The sequence below is a fragment of the Heloderma suspectum genome, chromosome 3 (assembly GCF_057233095.1).
Source record: "Heloderma suspectum isolate Gila_16-S chromosome 3, 16-S_ref, whole genome shotgun sequence".
Classification (NCBI taxonomy): domain Eukaryota; kingdom Metazoa; phylum Chordata; class Lepidosauria; order Squamata; family Helodermatidae; genus Heloderma; species Heloderma suspectum.
Window position 1 is genome coordinate 274769162 of NC_139460.1, and position 17668 is coordinate 274786829.

Here is a 17668-nt window from a genome sequence, read left to right on the forward strand (position 1 = left end):
CAACAAGGCAGTGATCCATGAAGGGGGAGCATGACTTGCAGATGTACAATATGATTGTGTCGACATGTTTATTTGTGATTATGCTTATGCGACTGTCTCAACAATCTCTCACGACTTCCCTTTTTCTAACAATTCCCTCCTTTAAGTCTTTACTCATGTCTTAAAGCATCTTAAAGCGGAGTTTCTTTATCAGCGCAATAAAGCAAGAGCATTATTTTGACAGAGCAGTTTCAATTAATCGCTGGGATAAGCCTCTGGCGCAGGGAATGATGCAACAACCAAATAATACTAAAACTCCCACCACTACTACAAGCAAGATAAGGATTGAGGCCGCTAGGTGTTTCTATTTTCCAAACCATCTCTCCAACCAGGCGGTCATGGGGTTGTTAATTCCTGAATTTTCGGCTAACTCCTCGGATAAGGCGGTGAGGCCCTGCAAGGCCTTTGTTACTGTGCCGTCTGGGGCAGTGTTGTTAGGGATGAAGGTGCAACATCGCCCACCTAGCATAACACATACCCCTCCTTTTTCTGCTAACATCATATCAAGAACACGCCGATTTTCCCAGGCAATTTGGCTATTGGCAACTAGCTGCTCAGCCAATCCTTTTACATCATCCCAGGTATAGTTTATAAACCTTTGTTGGTTATAATAAATGTAATTGATCCAATCTACATTTTTGTTAATGGTCACCCGCCAAAATAAGGTAGATTCAAATCTTGCAGCAATTTGATTTCTCCCTTTGAACTCATCTGGCACTCCCCTTGGCACCCCTATAGAGTCAATGTATATTCGATCATCAAAAGGGGTTACCGACCACTTCTGTCAGGGTTGGCTAGTCCTCTCTGTTGGATGATATGCAATTGAAAAGGGGACTGCCAACTGAACTAATCCACAAGCTAATCCACTAATCCGGACCAATTGGAGGGCAACACCTCATACAACTCTAGACCCCCACAGTACCACCAGAGATCAGCCCGTGGGATTGAAAGGGAATCATTTCTAAAGCGGGTGGAATTAACACATCTTATTTTGCTCGTCAGGTTCCCTACATGCTCCCCCACCTTTGCAAGGTTTCGGTGTATGCATCCAGTATGGTTTCTTTGTTGCAAAAAAAATAATGGAGGGTCTAACACGATTTTTTAATTTGAGAGGAGGGTATAGTTTATTGAGGGTCTGGCACTCCTCCTCTCCCCATGCATTAGGGTGTTGGAACAAATGGATCACGCAGGTGAGGAGGGAAGGAGTGTCCCACCCCAGAGGAAAAGGCAGCACCCTTGCTACCGATCTTCCTGAGGCACAAACAAAACAGTCAGACTTATTTAAGGACTTGGCGGTGTACTTTACCCATTCTAACCACACATTATCAGTTTCTTCTGTTATTGGGATCCCTAATCTGGCTTTTCAGGGACGCTTCTCTACCTCAGGGATTTGCACCAAAGGTGGTTTGGGAGGTGCAGGGGGTCAAGGGTCTCTTTTGACGGGGATTAGTTTACCTTCCTTTTCTTTTGCCTTCTGTATTAGCTGGTTGACGGTTTGGTGGGCCCGCGATGGACTCCACTCACCTAACCCCCATTGAGGAATAGTCATCACACTCTCTGGTTCTGGTAGCTTCCCTCTAAGGAGGCAAACCGTGGTACCTGTTGGTAGAGTGCCTCTCTTTTTACCAGTGTATAGTGGCTTAATCAATTGTACCTCATAAACCCCTATGCCGTTACAAGTGGTGGGTTTCTTAAACTTATAGTACCCTGCCCCTAGGGAGGCCCTATAATGTGATGGGTCCCCCGAACCCCCATTATCTTGACAACAGTCTCCTGTTGCTCCAATTGTTATGCAGGAAATCAACATCGGGGCCCATAGCCACTTCATTTTAATAAAAATAGCTCTTCTGTCAAATTTGGCTGACTCGAATCTTAGCTTTTCTTAGGTGCTGGGATTTATAAACAGGAGGCGATTGTGGCTCCTGGATGGCTTCTTCACCTGTGTCCCTGGCAGCTTCCGGTGGGGTGCCAGGGAGCAGAGGACCGTTGCCCGTGTCCTCCTGTTCTTTCCGGGTGACAGGAGGAAGCAGGGGTCGTCTAAATGGCTTTAACCAGCTGCAATGTGTCCATTTGCTAGAACCTACAAGTTTTACACATGAATGGCTGGTTGGTCCTACCAGATAGGGCCCTTCCCACCCTTCTTTTAAAGCTTCTTTATTCTACTTTTTCAGCAACACCTCGTCCCCTGTCTGGAAGAGATGGATAGGCGCATCTAACGGCAATCTCTGGAACGGGACGGAATAAGTTCATAGCTGTGAAAGAACAGACTGTAGAGAAGTCAACTGGTCCCTTTTCATCTGATCCCCCATCTCCCACCTGACCTCCTCCCTCCTTCCACAGTGTACCCGAGGTGGGAACCCAAACATTAGCTCAAAGGGGGACAACTTTATATCTTTTCTTGGCATCCTTCGAAGCTTTGTTAAAGCTATTGGCAGAGCCTCAACCCAAGTGAGCTTTACCCCCTGCTGGAGTTTGGTTAAAGTCTCCTTGAGACTCCGATTGACTTTTTCAGCTTGTCTACTCGCCTGTGGTCTCTAGGGGCAATGTAAGTGCCACTCTACTCCCAGAGTCTGTGCCAGCCCCTGTGTAACAACTGAGGTGAAGTGTGAGCCCTGGTTGGACTCTATAACTTCAGGCAGGGAGAACCAGGGCACCACCTCCTGTAACAACTTGGCAACAACAGTTTTTGCTTGGCAGTTCCTGCATGGAAACGCCTCTACCCACCCCGTCATTTGACACACTATCACAAGCAAATACCTGTAACCTCTACACGGTGGCATTTCAGCAAAATCGATCTGCACCCTCTGGAAAGGATAGTATGCCCACGGTCGCCCTCCTTTTGGTGGAGGGGGTGCCCTGGGGGAATTAATCTTCTGGCAAACCTCACAGGTCGCGGCTAGTCGATGGGCGCAGTTATGCCAGGGGAGACAAACAGCCTCTTGCAATAGTCAATCATGGCTGATGCTCCGGGGTGCCCAAGAGAATGGTGGACTTGCTCTAGAACAGCTCTCTGCAGGGTCTGCGGAAGAAGCAGTCTTCCATCTGTCATCTGGATCCACCCGTCATTGCAGGGGCTTACTCTGTGTTCTTGTGCCATCTGTAACTCAGAAGGGGAGTATGTGGGGTGCTCTTCTCTTTTGGGTAAGACGAGGAATGTTCCTTGGATTCCTTCTCTGGCTGCCCCTTTTGCGGCTTCATCTGCCTTTTGGTTTCCCCGTCTCCATTTTTCTTCTTTTTCTTTTCCATGGGCTCGGACATGGACAACAGCTACTTGCAAGGGCAGTTGGAGGGCATCCAGAAGATCCACTATTAGGCCGCCACTAGCTACCGGAGACCCGTTTGCTGTGAGGAATCCCCTTTCTTTCCACAGTTGTCCATGAGCATGCACAACGGCGAAGGCGTTTTTGCTATCGGTGTAAATATTTACTCGCTTTCCTTTGCTGGCTTGCAGGTCTTTTGTTAGAGCCACCAGTTCAGCGGATTGGGCGGAGAAATGGGGAGGCAGCCTCTCCTCGTGTACTCTCTCGTCTTGGGTAACAACAGCAGCTCCTGTATAGCGCCTTCCATCTAGCATATAGCTAGATCCGTCTACAAACAGGTCTTCGGCTCCCTCTATTGGTTCATCTTCGAGGTCTGGTCGACCCTTAGTGTCTAAGTCTAGTACTTCAAGGCAGTCATGATCTGGGAGTCCCGGTCCGTTTGTGCCCTGCAATGTTGGCAGCAGTGTGGTGATATTAAAGCTAGAGCAGGCCTTAAAAGTGAGGTTTTTGTTTGTCAGCAAACCTATCTCATATCAGGAATGCCGGGCTGGGTTGAGAAATTTGCTTCCTCCTCCTGATCTTAAAATTTGTGGCACTCCATGTGGCACCCAGACTTCAGTGGGTCCTCCCATTGTAATCTTTCCGGCCTCGGTGCAGATCAGAGCTGTTGCCGCCACTGCCCTTAAGCAACTTAGCCATCCTCGTGCTACGATGTCAAGGACCTTGGAATAATATCTCACTGGTCTCCAAGCGGGCCCCTTTCGCTGGCAAAGTACTCCCAAGGCTATGCCTTTATTCTCATGCACATAAAGTCTAAATGGCCAACTGGGATTTGGTATGGCCAGGGCGGGCGGTGACACAAGGGCAGCTTTAAGACTGAGAAAAGACTTATTTATTTCCTTAGTCCATTTCCATTTGTCCAATTTATCCTTTTGCAGCGCCTCATACAGCGGCCGCGCCATTTCCCCATAGTTTGCTATCTATAATCGGCAGAATCCAGTCAGTCCCAGGTAGGCCCTTAATTCGCGAGGGGACTTAGGAGCAGGGGTGTCACGGATGACTTCGACTCTTTCTTGTCTTAGGCTCCGGGTCCCTTTAGTTAAGTGGTAGCCTAGGAATTTTACAGTTGGTTGGGCCAGCTGCACCTTTTCTCTTGACACTTTATACCCCCCCTCCGCTAGATGTTTAAGGAGGGAAATCGTTCCACTTAGACATGTATTCTTGGCCTTGGCTGAAATTAAGAAGTCATCACAGTACTGGAGGAGATGCACCTCAAGGTGTTGATGGACCCAAGGATCGAGGTCCTTTTGAAGCTGTTGGCCAAAAACGACCGGTGAGAGATTGAGCCCCTGAGGGATGACTGTCCATGTTAATTGAACCTTTGTCCCTCCCTCCAGGCTCTCCCATTCAAAGGCAAACAAAGGCCTTGAATCAGGGTGGAGGGGGATGCTGAAAAAGGCGTCCTTTAGATCTATGACAGTGAACCATGTGTGTTCTTCTGGGATTCCTACAAGAAGGGTGTGTGGGTTAGGCACCACAGGGTGGGGGGCCTCGATCTGCTGGTTAATGAGGCGGAGGTCTTGCACCAGGCGATACCCCTTTCCCTCCCCTTTGGACACAGCGAGAATGGGCGTGTTGTAGGGGGACATTATCTCGGTGAGCCGGCCTTCCTCCCAGAGCTTCATTATTACTGGTTGTAGACCCACCTTTCCTTGGCGGGAGAGGGGATATTGTTTCACATGAATAGGTGTTGCTCCCTTCTTAAGAGGAATTTTGTACGGTGCTGCCGACTTGGCATGAGAGGCCCTTCCGACCCTGGCCCAGGCTAGAGGGTTGACTCTGTTTTCTATTAAGCACCAATCTTCATTGGCGTCTGAGGTGGGTTCTTCTGCAACCTTCAAAAGGGCCATTTGGTAGTTAGTGCTCTGTTGTTTGGGGAGCCGTACTTCCATCCTTCCATCAGGGGTGAAAGCAATCTCAATTTGGAGTTTAGTCAATAAATCCCTTCTTAACAATGCCACCGGACAGGAGGGGGTACAGGCAAACACGTGTTCTAGGTGTGTTTTCCCAACTTCGGTGAACAAGGGGCAAGAAAGAGGCACTCGGGTTGCCTTTCTCTCGACCCCCATTATGGTGGTGGACCCCCCAGTTCCCGTTGGTGGTTTGTTGAGGGGGAGGATGGACAGGGCAGCCCCTGTGTCTACAAGGGCATTGTAGGAGTGGCCCCCAACTTTAATTTTGACCATGGGGTCCCGTCTTGCCTCGGAGATGGCTAAGAGGGGGCCGGGCCCCGGTCTGTCCTAGTCTCTTTCTTGTTCGTACAAAATCCTCTCTGCTCCTCCTGCCTTCTCCTCACTCTCTTTCTGCTTCAAAGCTTCACAGTCACGCTTCCAGTGCCCAATTTTCTTACAGAAGGCATGCTGATCTTTCCCCAGGGGAGATCCCTTTCTTCCCCCTTTTCCTCCCTTCTTAGCCCCCCCTTTATCGGGTCTAAGAACTGCAGCAAGGAGCTTTGCTTGCCTCTTGTCTTTCTCTTTTCCTTCTTCCTCTTCTCATCTTTCATAAACTTTCTGAGCCACCTCAACTAAAACACCTAGGTCAGCCGCCAATCCTCCGTCAACCTTTTGCAACTTCTTTCTGATGTCTTGGCAACTATTTCCCACGAACTGAGTCGTGAGAATCCTTAAATTATTTGGGTCAGTCAAGTCAATGTCAGTATATTTAGCGAAGGCTTCCCTCAACTTCTGGAGGAACATGGCAGGAGGTTCGTTCTTGTCCTGTTTTAGAGTCAGGACTTTTTGCAGTTTGGGGGCCCTTCTCGTGGCTTGCTTCATGCCTGCTAAAATGAGCCGGAAATAATCAGCATGTAGGCGTCTATGTGCCGCTGTGGCCACCCCCCAATCGGGTCGCCCTGTGGGCAGAACCTCTGCCATCTCCTCTTCAGTTGCCTGGGGATTTTCCTCTCTGTACCTGGCTCGTGCCCCCGCAAGGATGGTTGGCTTTTGACTGAGGAAACAGGTGTTTAGCAGCATTTGTGTATCGTGGGGTTGTGAGTGAGCCTCACATTCTCCATCAGCATTTACAGCATTTGTGTATCGTGGGGTTGTGAGTGAGCCTCACATTCTCCATCAGAGATAGGAGTGGGCCGGGATCCTCTTCAAAGGAAGGGTTAAATTGTTTCCAATTATACAAGTTAGATGTCGTGAATGGGACATAGACAAACATCGTCCCTTGAGGATGTTGGGCAGTAGGGTCAGGGACTTCTCTGATGGGGAAGGTTAACTTCACCGGTGGCTGGGGGTCCTTTCGCAGGTTATAATTAGGTCCCCCTTTTGTTTCTCTTTTTAAGACTTCCAATCTCTCCTCAAGGGAATGCAGACGATCTTGCAAAGTGTCTCGGTATTCAATTATAGGGGTGGGGTCCTCTGGTACCATTTCGTGAGAGGGGTCCTCCTTGGGGGCATCTAGCTGCCGGGCGGGCCCCTCAGTAGAAGGTGGTGATTGCAACGGGCGCGGTCACCCGGCGACAGCCGTTCCGTAGGGAGGAGGAAGTAATGGGTCCTCCGGTGCTGTGGCCACGACCCTAGGTGGTCCCTTCTTCAGTGGTTTCTTGTTGACCACCACGGGAAGGGCCAGAGACATGCATTCGATAACCCACGGAGCGGGCTTGCTGCCAAGGGGCACACAGGTTGCCCATGAATCAATATAGGGGAACTGGTCCCAACTTCCCCTCTGTGTTACTATTATTCGCACATCAGATACCAAGGTTTGGTCAAAAGACCCCTCGGGTGGCCATTTGGGTTCTAATATTGGCCATTCTCGGGTACAAAGAAGGACAAGGCGGTCCTTTATCATTTTAGTTCCATAATCTTGCTTAAAATGTGACCAATTGTGCAAACAGCACTCCAAGGGCGTATGGGACTTTTTTGCAGGCTTGGATTGGGACCCGCCCATGACGGTGGGAATTTCAATCAACAATTCTCGTGCTTCGCCCTCTTCTGACCCAGCCCGTCGCCAGGGTAGGGAAATGCAGATCGGGGCTCCTCACTCGCTTCGCCCGTAGGCGTCTCATACAATCACAAATGTACCACCGTACCGCGTTTATCCCCTAATGTAAGCTGTTTCACTTACCCCAAAGGCCTCTTCTGTCCCGCCCGCAGCTGCGTTCAGCTGCTTATTGATCCACTGCCGGTTCCTAAAAGGAGTGATCACGTCTCCCTCTCCCTCTGGCGTTGGTCCCCAAGCGCCTTCGCTGCCGCCGACATGAGGAGAAGGCAGTGTAAAACAACCGCCTGTGGCCACTTCTCCCCGTGGCCCTTTGGCTCAGTGCGAAGGGGACGCGCCCCGAAGCAGGATCCGAGTCACAGCACCAAATTGTTAGACAAAAAGTTCTTGCTTCTGGTTGAAAGAAAGGATGCCAGGCAGGCAGCAGTGGATCCAACACTATTTTATTGTTTGTTTTGCAAAACAGGTGCAGAGCAAAGCAGTCTGGACCCTGAGCTAAGCATGCATAAGTCTTTTATACCCCCGCCCCTTATACATTTTTGCTAATGATAAGACATTTCAACCGACTGAGCCATTACCTGACTCATCAGAGCATGACTTGCAGATGTACAATATGATTGTGTCGACATGTTTATTTGTGATTATGCTTATGCGACTGTCTCAACAATTTCTCATGACTTCCCTTTTTCTAACAATAGGAAGGGGCCACCACTCTGAAGACTCTTTTCCTGGTGGACTCCAATCAGGCCATGGGTCCATGTGGAGCCACCAGGAACTTCCCCCTAACACACACCCTTTCCCCCCCCACAAAATTGCTGGAGGATCGATGGTGGGGAAGGGATGGTGGCAGAGGTTTCTGCTGTGCAATGAGCAGGCCTCTGGGGGTGGGGGGACCTCCCCCTCCATCCACGGAGAGGGAGATACTCTGGATCCATCCTTCTGAAGAGTTAAGATTGTAACTTTAATGCCTTGCTAAATACAAATATTTGTGTTGTGGCATATGGGCCTCCCTTTTGACATCCCTGCCAAGGTTACTTTTTTTAAAGACAAACGATGAATTCAAATTTATCGGATGACATATATGAAAGGGAGCAAAACAACAACAACATATAATTATCACCCTAGGAGCCCTCTGCAGTTTTGAGGCAATGATGTCACTCTAAGTCACAACTCCAGCAGGCTCTCAAAGCCCAAAGATTTTAAATAGCCAAGGTCAGTGTGTCCTCCTCTGCTTCAGACTGCCCTTAATGGATATAACTGCATTTTAAATAGCAAATGCAATTAAAATTTGACACTTTCTTAGGTGAAACGTTCAATAAGGGAACTGTCGGGCAGACTGATCTTGGTGCAAGGGCATAACATGCAAATGCTCAGCTCTTGCATGGAATATGCAGTGACAGTCAGCATTTGGGGCCCTGCTCACCTTCTCATGTATCCAAAGTCAAACAAGAGCCACTACGGCGAAACATCTGCACTGCCATCATTCACCATATGTGTTTAATGTTTCATAGCATGTATTCCTTGCTGACCTTTTCTGGCTATTGTCCTCCAATAGTTTGGACTCAAGAGCTACAGTCAAACTGGAATGATTATTGTGTATGGATATGTTTTATGGTATGTTCTTCCTTTTTTTCTTCTCCCCTGCTTTTGTGGTCCCCCTTTTTGTTTTTTTTATATTTGCAAAAACAAAAATCTGGATTGGCTTCCTTTACATCACAGCCAGAATTCATTATCCAACTGGACATGACTTCCATCGGTTGTTTGCATGAAGCCTTTTCCATGTAACAACTCCCCCCCCCGCTTGTTATTGTAAGCATCAGAGTAATGCTAGACTGCTCTATATTTGTAGACAAACATCCTGCCTCCCCTGCTCCCCCCCAACACACACACACACAATGGAGAACAGGATAGTGTTGCTGTAAGGGCAAATAGTCATGCTGCAGCTGGGGGGGGGATGCTGTACATAGCCCCACCCTTCTAAAAATCTCCAGTACTAGAAGGGGGAAATCCACAACCTTAAAATAATTTCTTAAAATGGTAGACCAATGCCACACCCCAGTATAGTGGTTTAGAGCAGGGGAAGCTGACTTTTTTGGGCCATGGGCACATTTGGCCATTTCAGACTGTCCTGGGTACTAGCACAAAATGGCTGCTGTGGGAGGCCTAGCAAGGATAAGTCACCTGCCCAAAAGACTGAGCACAAGGCAGAGGTGGAGGCTGAGCCCCAACGCATTTAACAATTCAATTGAACCCAGTTTTCATCACCAACAAAAACCTATTTCACAGCAATCCCAGCTGCCAGTAAGAAAATGTGTGTGTGGGTTTTTTTAGGTGGAATGGATAGAGCCAGTGGGGGCTAGCGGCTCTGATTTTGGTGGGGCTGTAATTCCATTCTGGGTTTCAGTCAGAAGCAGCCAGAACTCCAAAAGAGCTATCCAAAGTGCTGAACCCTACCCCCCAGATGGGTTCAGCACCTTGGATAGCTCATTTAGAGTTCTGTCTGGTTCTGGCTGAAACCCACAGCGGATTTGCAGCCCCACTGACATTGGAGCCACCAGCCTCCACTGGGTAGAGCAACTTGTTGGATGCCAAGAAAGGTGTTGGGGGGAGGGCATTGGTGCCTGTGAGCCCCGCGCTGCCTGCCCCTGGGTTAGAACGTGAGACTAAGGTCTGACAGACCTGGGCTCAAGTCCTCATTCAGCCATGAAGCTCACTGGGTGACCTTGGACCAGTCACTATCTCTTAGCTTAACTTACCTCCCAGGATTGTTGTTGGACTGATCAGATATTGATTAATTGATATGTGATATGATATAATGGGCTGGATCCAGGTCGGCCTTTCCACGAATTAACGGGCTACTTCAGTTCAGCAAAGGCCCCGGATTGAACTTGGCTCCCCACTGGAGGTGCTTTGCCAGTTTCTCCTTCCCCCCGCGGTCCCCTGCCCCACCTCTCGCGCTGCTCCAAAAGGTCCCCACCAAAGGGGCCCAGTAGAGCAGCTTTTCAGAGGGCAAAGGGGGCTGCAGGGGAAAGTGGCATCGCAGAGATCGCTTCCCAGTCCCCTTCCTCCAGCATGAGCAGAACTGCACCAAGTGCTACTCTGGCTCCAGCCCAATATAAGTAAGGGGAACAGGAAGCTGCACCGGTCTTCACAGCCCTTAAAAGACAACACAGGCACTTCTGCTGGCGTGGTGCCGCGAGGAGCTCTCGGCCTCCCAAAGCCAGGAAATCCAGTCAAAACTGTAGAAGCGTTCCAAATGGCACGGGCATAGGCTGCATGCGAGAACATCACTGGTCACCACTTGATCTCACAGGCATTGGCTTACAGATGCCCTCTGCTACTTGCGACACCACATTCCAGACAGCACTCCAAACAGCAGCGGAAGCATTGCTGAGTGGTGATGTGCAGAAATGGTTTTTTTCCAGGAACAAAAGATTGCACTTTGAGCACTACAGAAAATGTGACCCACCTCACCCCTGTAAGGAAGGTTTGTTTGTTTCTTTAAAACATTTGTAACCCACCGTGTATCAGTTTACACGGGGCAAAGGTGTGTGAATGTGGCCACAGTGGATAGGGTCATCACCACAGGAAAGATGTTCAGATCTTTGGCAACGACTCAGTAAAGACTATTCTAGCCTGAAAACAAAATGTTACTAAGGAATTGTGGGTTAGGGCAATTTCAGAGAAGATATTGACCTTGTTTGCACGATTGCTGGGTGGTAAATAAGCCACAGTGGCTTGTTAACCACCCTGCGTGTGCCAGCCAGATTTGCATAATGATCTCATGCCAGCATGGCTTGTTGGGATGTCCAAAGCTGGTGAGGGTGGGTGATGGGGTGGGTTCTCAGTGGTTTCTAACCACCCCAACCACCCACCCTTGCTGGGTTTGGATGTCACAACAAGCCCTGCTGGTGAGGGGTACTTATGCCAATCCAGCTGGCACGCAACCGGAATGCACAGGGTGGTTAACAAGTATCTTGGCTTATTAGCCACCCTGCAATCATGTCAACCGGCCCAATGTTGCACTCTGGTGCACTGTGCGAGTAGAACGGTCATACCAGACGTGCTTAAGAGGTGAAGGAGGTTGTTCGTTGTTGCTTTTTACAGTGGTCTTTTAAAAATGTGAATTTGGTTCCACTCCTTTCCTGAGTGTTGCTCATGAATGCTTTTTTTTTTTTAAGGAACAAGCATTGAAAAATACAGCCACTCTATGGACATGACTTCAGCACAAACCAAAAGAATCCAGGATGCTGGGAAAAGTGAAATCCTCTGAGTGCGCATGTATTTTTATGCTAGCACTAGGCCACTCTCCCACCATGCAATCTTTCAGTGTGACCCTGTAGGTGATCCTACCTTTCTGCTGCCCAGAGGCAGCCTCATAATAAGGAAGACTGAAAGGGCTGTCTCAGGCAACAGATGCTGGGGTGGCGGGGGGAGGCAGGCAAGCAGCGGCGGCGGCAAAGTGTTGGAAGACAGAGCTGTGTGTGCTGCATAGCCTGTCTTGTACTCCCTAAACTAGCTTGCTGCCTGAGGTGCAGTAGCGGATGCTATCCCATTGCCAGTGTTAAAGTATGCTTGAACTGAGAGCCAGTGACCTGGTTCACATGTCACGCTAAATCACAGTGGGGTTGTTATATTATGGGTGGTTGCAGGGTAGCTTAGCATGATATCCAAACCCAGAGTGGTTTTTCCATCATGAGTTGCTTTTCGCAGACAAGCCACCCTGAGGACCCTTGGCTTGTAGTAGGGTTGTTTTGTGTGGCTTGTTCTCAGGGTGGCATTTTGTGATGTCCAAATCTGACAGGGCAATTTTATTGTGGGTTGTCAGGAACAGCTACAGAGCCAGCTGGCAAGTGTGGCAAAACCCCCTGCTGCTCATCACGATCTCACTAGTGCCAATGCCATTCTCCCTCAACCTTTCTGAGTGCCCTCTGATAGAAATCTTGAAGGAAGGACACCAGAGAGTGTCCTGAATACATTCCCATTTAAAAAAAAAACAAATGGTCCTGCACAAGTGCGCAGGAGTCAATCTCCACTGCTAGGAATTTTGCATAATTTCCCCTTCCATTTTGCTCTGGGGGAGAGAGAATGCAGAGGATGTTGTCTTCCACTTGTAACCCTCCCATGTTTTCCCACCACTTCTTCCATATTTTTTCTTATTGCAGAAAATCAGTTAAGGAAGAAAAGATGGAATAGCTGCACAATGCCTTCCAATTGTTACCACCAGGACCCCTCTGTCTGGAAGCACCCTTAATTATCAGGGGATAGACGTCTTGAGAAGTATGACCACTGAAGGTTTACTTTCAATTTTGGGATACAATTAAAAGAGTTCAGGTGAGTAGGTCAACTATATTTGTCAGGTTCTGAATTCAGTCCTCACTTGGTTGCACATCAGACACATCCAGTCTTTTTCACATTAAGCCATGATCAAGCCTACTGGGTTGGGGAAATGAAGCAACAGCAAAAGTCTATGGAAAGTGGTGACATTCATTTGTGTGCAATGAATTCAGTTACAGTGGTGTCATTGTTTATTTGGTGAACCCACTTTGAGTGCAGTGAGTGTAGAAAAGGGATATAGATATAAATAGAGTTGACTTGGCTTTAACTGCTCCCATCTAGAAGGTCAAACAGAACATTGCGTTTTGAGACATACTGTGGAAGAAACTCAGCCCAAAGCATAATAAACTCAGGGCCCCTGGTTCTTTTAACACCACCTGAGTATTACCTTACTGCCTCTTTTCAAGCTATTTCTTCTCAGAGAAGTCAGCAGAGAAGGAACCATTTGAAAATTAGGGCAGGGCATATGGGAAGAAACACATTCAGCTCTTCAGGAGCTGAACACAAATTAATGGGAGGACCAAGCAGCAATTCTGCACAGTCTGAATCACTCAAGGATGTGTGTTGCCAAGGCTGGCAAGGTCCATTGAGCAGTGGTGTAGTGGAGGCGGGGCTCGCGGGGACGCAGCCCTGACACTTTTTCATTAGCAAGGACTCTGATGTCATCTGCCACCCCACTCAGAATTCCCTGTTCCCTCTGTGCTTAGCTGTTATCCTCACTGTAGCTGCAGAGGGAAAGAATTTTCCAAGCAACAATATATTGTTCCATGTTGGAATGCAAAGTATTTGGGATGCCTTGGTCTGGAATCGGCAGTTAAGACCTATTCACTTTCCCAAAGACATGCTCCTGGTGGAGCTGCAAACTCCTAGTACTGGTTAATTGATATGGATCGACACAGCTGCCTGAAATTTTTGGACTGCCCTTGGAGACTGTCACAATGAACTCCTGATCTCCAAATTTACCACTACGCCACTGTGTGTGTGTGTGTGTGTGTGTGTGTGTAGTTCAATCCAGGTGTGTGTGTATGGATGTTTCTGTTGGAGTGGGAGGGGGGAGATATAATGAAGGAGCTTAGGGAAGGCTAATGAGTAATGTTGGAGCGCTAAGGGAGCGTGCAAGGGGCCTGTTTAAATGAGAAGGGATCTGTCCATGAGGGCTGAGTTGAGAGGGTGAAGCTTCCATAGAGTATCATATCTTGAAAACCTAAAATGTTTGTGCTTGAGTGAGTGGGTAGGTGGGTGAAAAAGATGTTAACACCCCTGCATTTTTTTCCTCAGACATCCAATTGAAATGCCACTGCCTTACTCTCAGCTGCACTGTTTTTGGATCCCAGCTGAAGGCTGTATATCTTACAAGGTTGGATCATCTTAAAAGGGGGCGTGGCTGTGACTGTCACGAAGGGACCCTGCACTTCTGAATTTGCCACTACACTACTGCTGTTGAGCATGTAAATGAAAACGACTGGTGTGGGAAAGTGGTACGCTAAGCACTTGGGCCTAGCTAATCTCTTCTCTGGAGCCTTTCACAATAAGAGCCCTGCTTTAGCATTCCCTAATGAGTGAGGGGATGTGATAGCTGACTCTGACCTGGCAGTCATCCATGCGCTGGGGCTGACCTTCTGCACTGGGGAGGTTGCTTTACTCATGCGGGCTTCTAAAATGTACAGGGAGCCCACACTGATATAGCCACCTCTTTGCTGCAAAAGCTCATCACTACCACATGGACGGCTGTGGGGCCGAGCCATCAGGAATGCCATGGTTAGAGCTGCAGGGCCAACAAGCACAACCCCATTCCCACATGCTGGGGAACGCCCAAACCTGGCTAGAGTCTACTAGGTCAACTGGAAGCAGAGAGCAGTGATTACAGCCAGGATGAAAGCGGGCACGTCCTTGAGTGTCGGTATGGTTTAATGGTTAGTATCAGACTACTAGGACGACAGAAATTCAGGTTCAAATCCTGACTTGGCCACAAGGCTCACTGAGGTGATCCTGGGGAAGTTATTTATTCATTTTAGTACTGAAATCCTGCCTTTCCCTATAGGGAAAGTTGAAGGAAGAGAACCTCAAGTATCATAAAATATAATAAAACCCAATATATTGGCAGTGGGGTGGGGTGGGTGTGTAAATCAACGTAGCAGTAGAAATACAAGCCACACAGAAGGGTTACAGACTAGTCATGGGAAGGCCAGGCAGTTGAGACCAGCCTCTGAAGGCCAAAAGCCTTTTACAGGAATGTCTTAACACTGCAGCAGCAGGTCAACAAGGAGACACAGGCATAACCTCCTTAGGCAGGGGAGGTTAAAAAAACCTCAGCTTAACTTACCTCACAGGGCTATTATGAAGATAAAATGGGGGTGGGGGGGAGAGGACCACATACACTGCCCTGAGCTCCTTGGAGGAAGTGCAGGATAAAGAGTAAGTAAATAAGCACACTTGATGAGTCGGTATGTTTTCCAAGAAAGCAGTCTGAGGATTTCAGGTTCCATTTGAACAAGTGGGCAAGTGGATTTCTTGCATCAGTAGGGGGTGGACTAGATGGCCTTTGAGGTCACTTTTGACTCTGCATCTGTATGTTTCTTACTATAAAACACCCCTCCTTTCCTTCATGCTCAGCTGGCCTACAGACATCAGTAGTGGCTGCTTCCTCTTAAGACTGCTGCTGCTCTTAAAGGATCAAGATGTCACTGCTCATATAATGACATCTGCATTGTGACTTCGGGAGTCTGGGCTTCAAGACAGCCAGTGTCTTTAAACTCAATTCTTCAAGGCCAACATTTTGGGGTGGTATTTGGCAGGGATATTAACAGAACACAATGGTATTTTTTTCGCTCAAAAGGGGCATGATGAGAAGTTGGGATGCAGCGGATTAAATAGTAAATATACGAAATGTTAAAGGCTGTTTTGATCTTTTGTTACACCCAGACGCCAATCACCTTGAGGGAGCAACAGTACATGTTGTCATCAGGGTTAGTCATGTTTCACCCCCTGCCCATTATCCTGAAGCAGATCAAGCTGCTCCATCAGTTCGACAGCCACAGATCAGTAAATGTGCTACGTCTTGTGGCAGTTGTCTTCAGGTCATTGGCTAGCTACACTCTCTGATGTCCATTTATCTTGCAGGAGGATAGTGCAAGAACTTTGATTTCTGACTCCATTATTACTTCTTAGAACAGATCTTCAGCAATAAAGAAATGACCTGCCTGTACAACCTGCTAGGATAAGTTTGGAAGTTTAAAATGTTAGAAACAAATGGGACCTGAAACAAAATCTGGGTGTGTGGAATGCCCCTGTTCAGGGTACCAGTCAATTACATCCTTCTCCGGGAAACTCAGTACCCGCCCCCCTGCTTCAGGTTTTCCATTTCTCTTTTTAAAGTGTCAACATTGCATGGCTAGTGAGCATGTTCAGCCCTCCTCATTTGGCTGTTCTGGAGAGGTGTTGTCCCCATAGGTGGGTTTAAAGATGTTTTGTACTCTATGCAAATCCCTCACTTCTTCCATGCCTTCCATCCTCACTGTACCTTGCTTTGACTACATAATAATGGGCATGCACCCCTGAATTTGTTTATTAATAGGAATATTTTGTTTCTGCAGTGTTGTGTGTTCCAATTAATGAACTACATTATTTACAAGGGGAGCACACCCTTTTCAGCCTGGGGACTCATCAGGTATCTGCTGGGGTGACAAGGGTCACACATGCATATGCATGCAACCCCCGCCCAGGAGTTTTTCAGAAACCCAGCACCTGCTTTGACCAGATAAAACCAGTTCTTCCACCACTAAACCTGTTCTCAAACCAAACCAGCCATCCAGGAATCCTGACTCCTAGCCCTTCTCCCTCATCTACTTCACTCTCTTGCTGAAGGATCCTGACATCCCACACTATGTTCCCTGGAACTTTGAGGGGGAAAATGGGGGGAGGGGGGAAAGGAACAAGCTCTTGAAACAGGCACTATAGGTCCTGCCGTAGAAGCCCTGTTCCTACAGCGTCCTAGGATGCAGGCAGCAGCCTTTGAGTAGTGCTTCATAAGATGCTCTAGGAATGAGGCTTAGGAACATGAGAAGCTGCCTTATTGGTCCGAATCAGACTATTGGTCCATTTAGCTCAGTACTGTTGACACTGACTGGCAGTGACTTTTCAGGGTTTCAGGCAGGATTCTTTCCTAACCCTACCTGGAGAAGCCAAGGATTGAACCTGGGACCTTGTGCATTCTAAGTATGTGCTGTACCAGAGCTGCAGCCCCTCCTCTGTGGCCACAGAGCCCACTTCTAGAATGCTCCTTTTTGCTGGGGGGTGGGGCTGCGTGCAGGCCACTTCTTGAATCCCTGCTTTACCGTAATCTGGTATGCTCTCATCTAGATACTGAACCCTTGTATCTCACTCCATGGTATTGCCATGGTCTCGTCAGCCAAGGTACTGACCCTAGGGGAGCTGGATGGGCACAGACTGCAATTGGAGGAGTGATGATTCAGTAGTGCACATGAAATCTCTTCCTCCCGTAACAGAGCAGTAGGATGCTAAAGTAAATCCAGTAGGTGATGGTAACTGATGATACACTAAAGTATTTTAAGAAAGGTTTAGTCCCAGTGCTACAGGTGGGGCAACCTAATATCCATTTAATTTGGCTTACCCAGCAATGGGCCCTAGGGTGTACCACAGAGGGTAATATTTTGTAACTTCTTCCTATATTCTTTAATACATTTATTATTTTAATCCATTCAATAATGAGGTATCTCTGGGTGGGTATGCCAATTTTAAGCACATTTCAAGCAATTTCAACATTCCCTCCTGGAGGAGCCCAACTTGGCTTACAGCTAAAAAGTTTTAAATGTAATTTGTATTTTTGTACAGAACGCCTGATATATCTGGATTTGTAGTTAAGTGCAAACAATACCCAACTATTCTGGCAGTCTGTAGTTTATGATGCATTTTCTTTTGATTCTGCTGGAAACAGTGACAAAAGATGATACAAGACAATGTCAGGAACCTTGCAAAAATGATGCGTCTTAATTCTACAAATATGATGC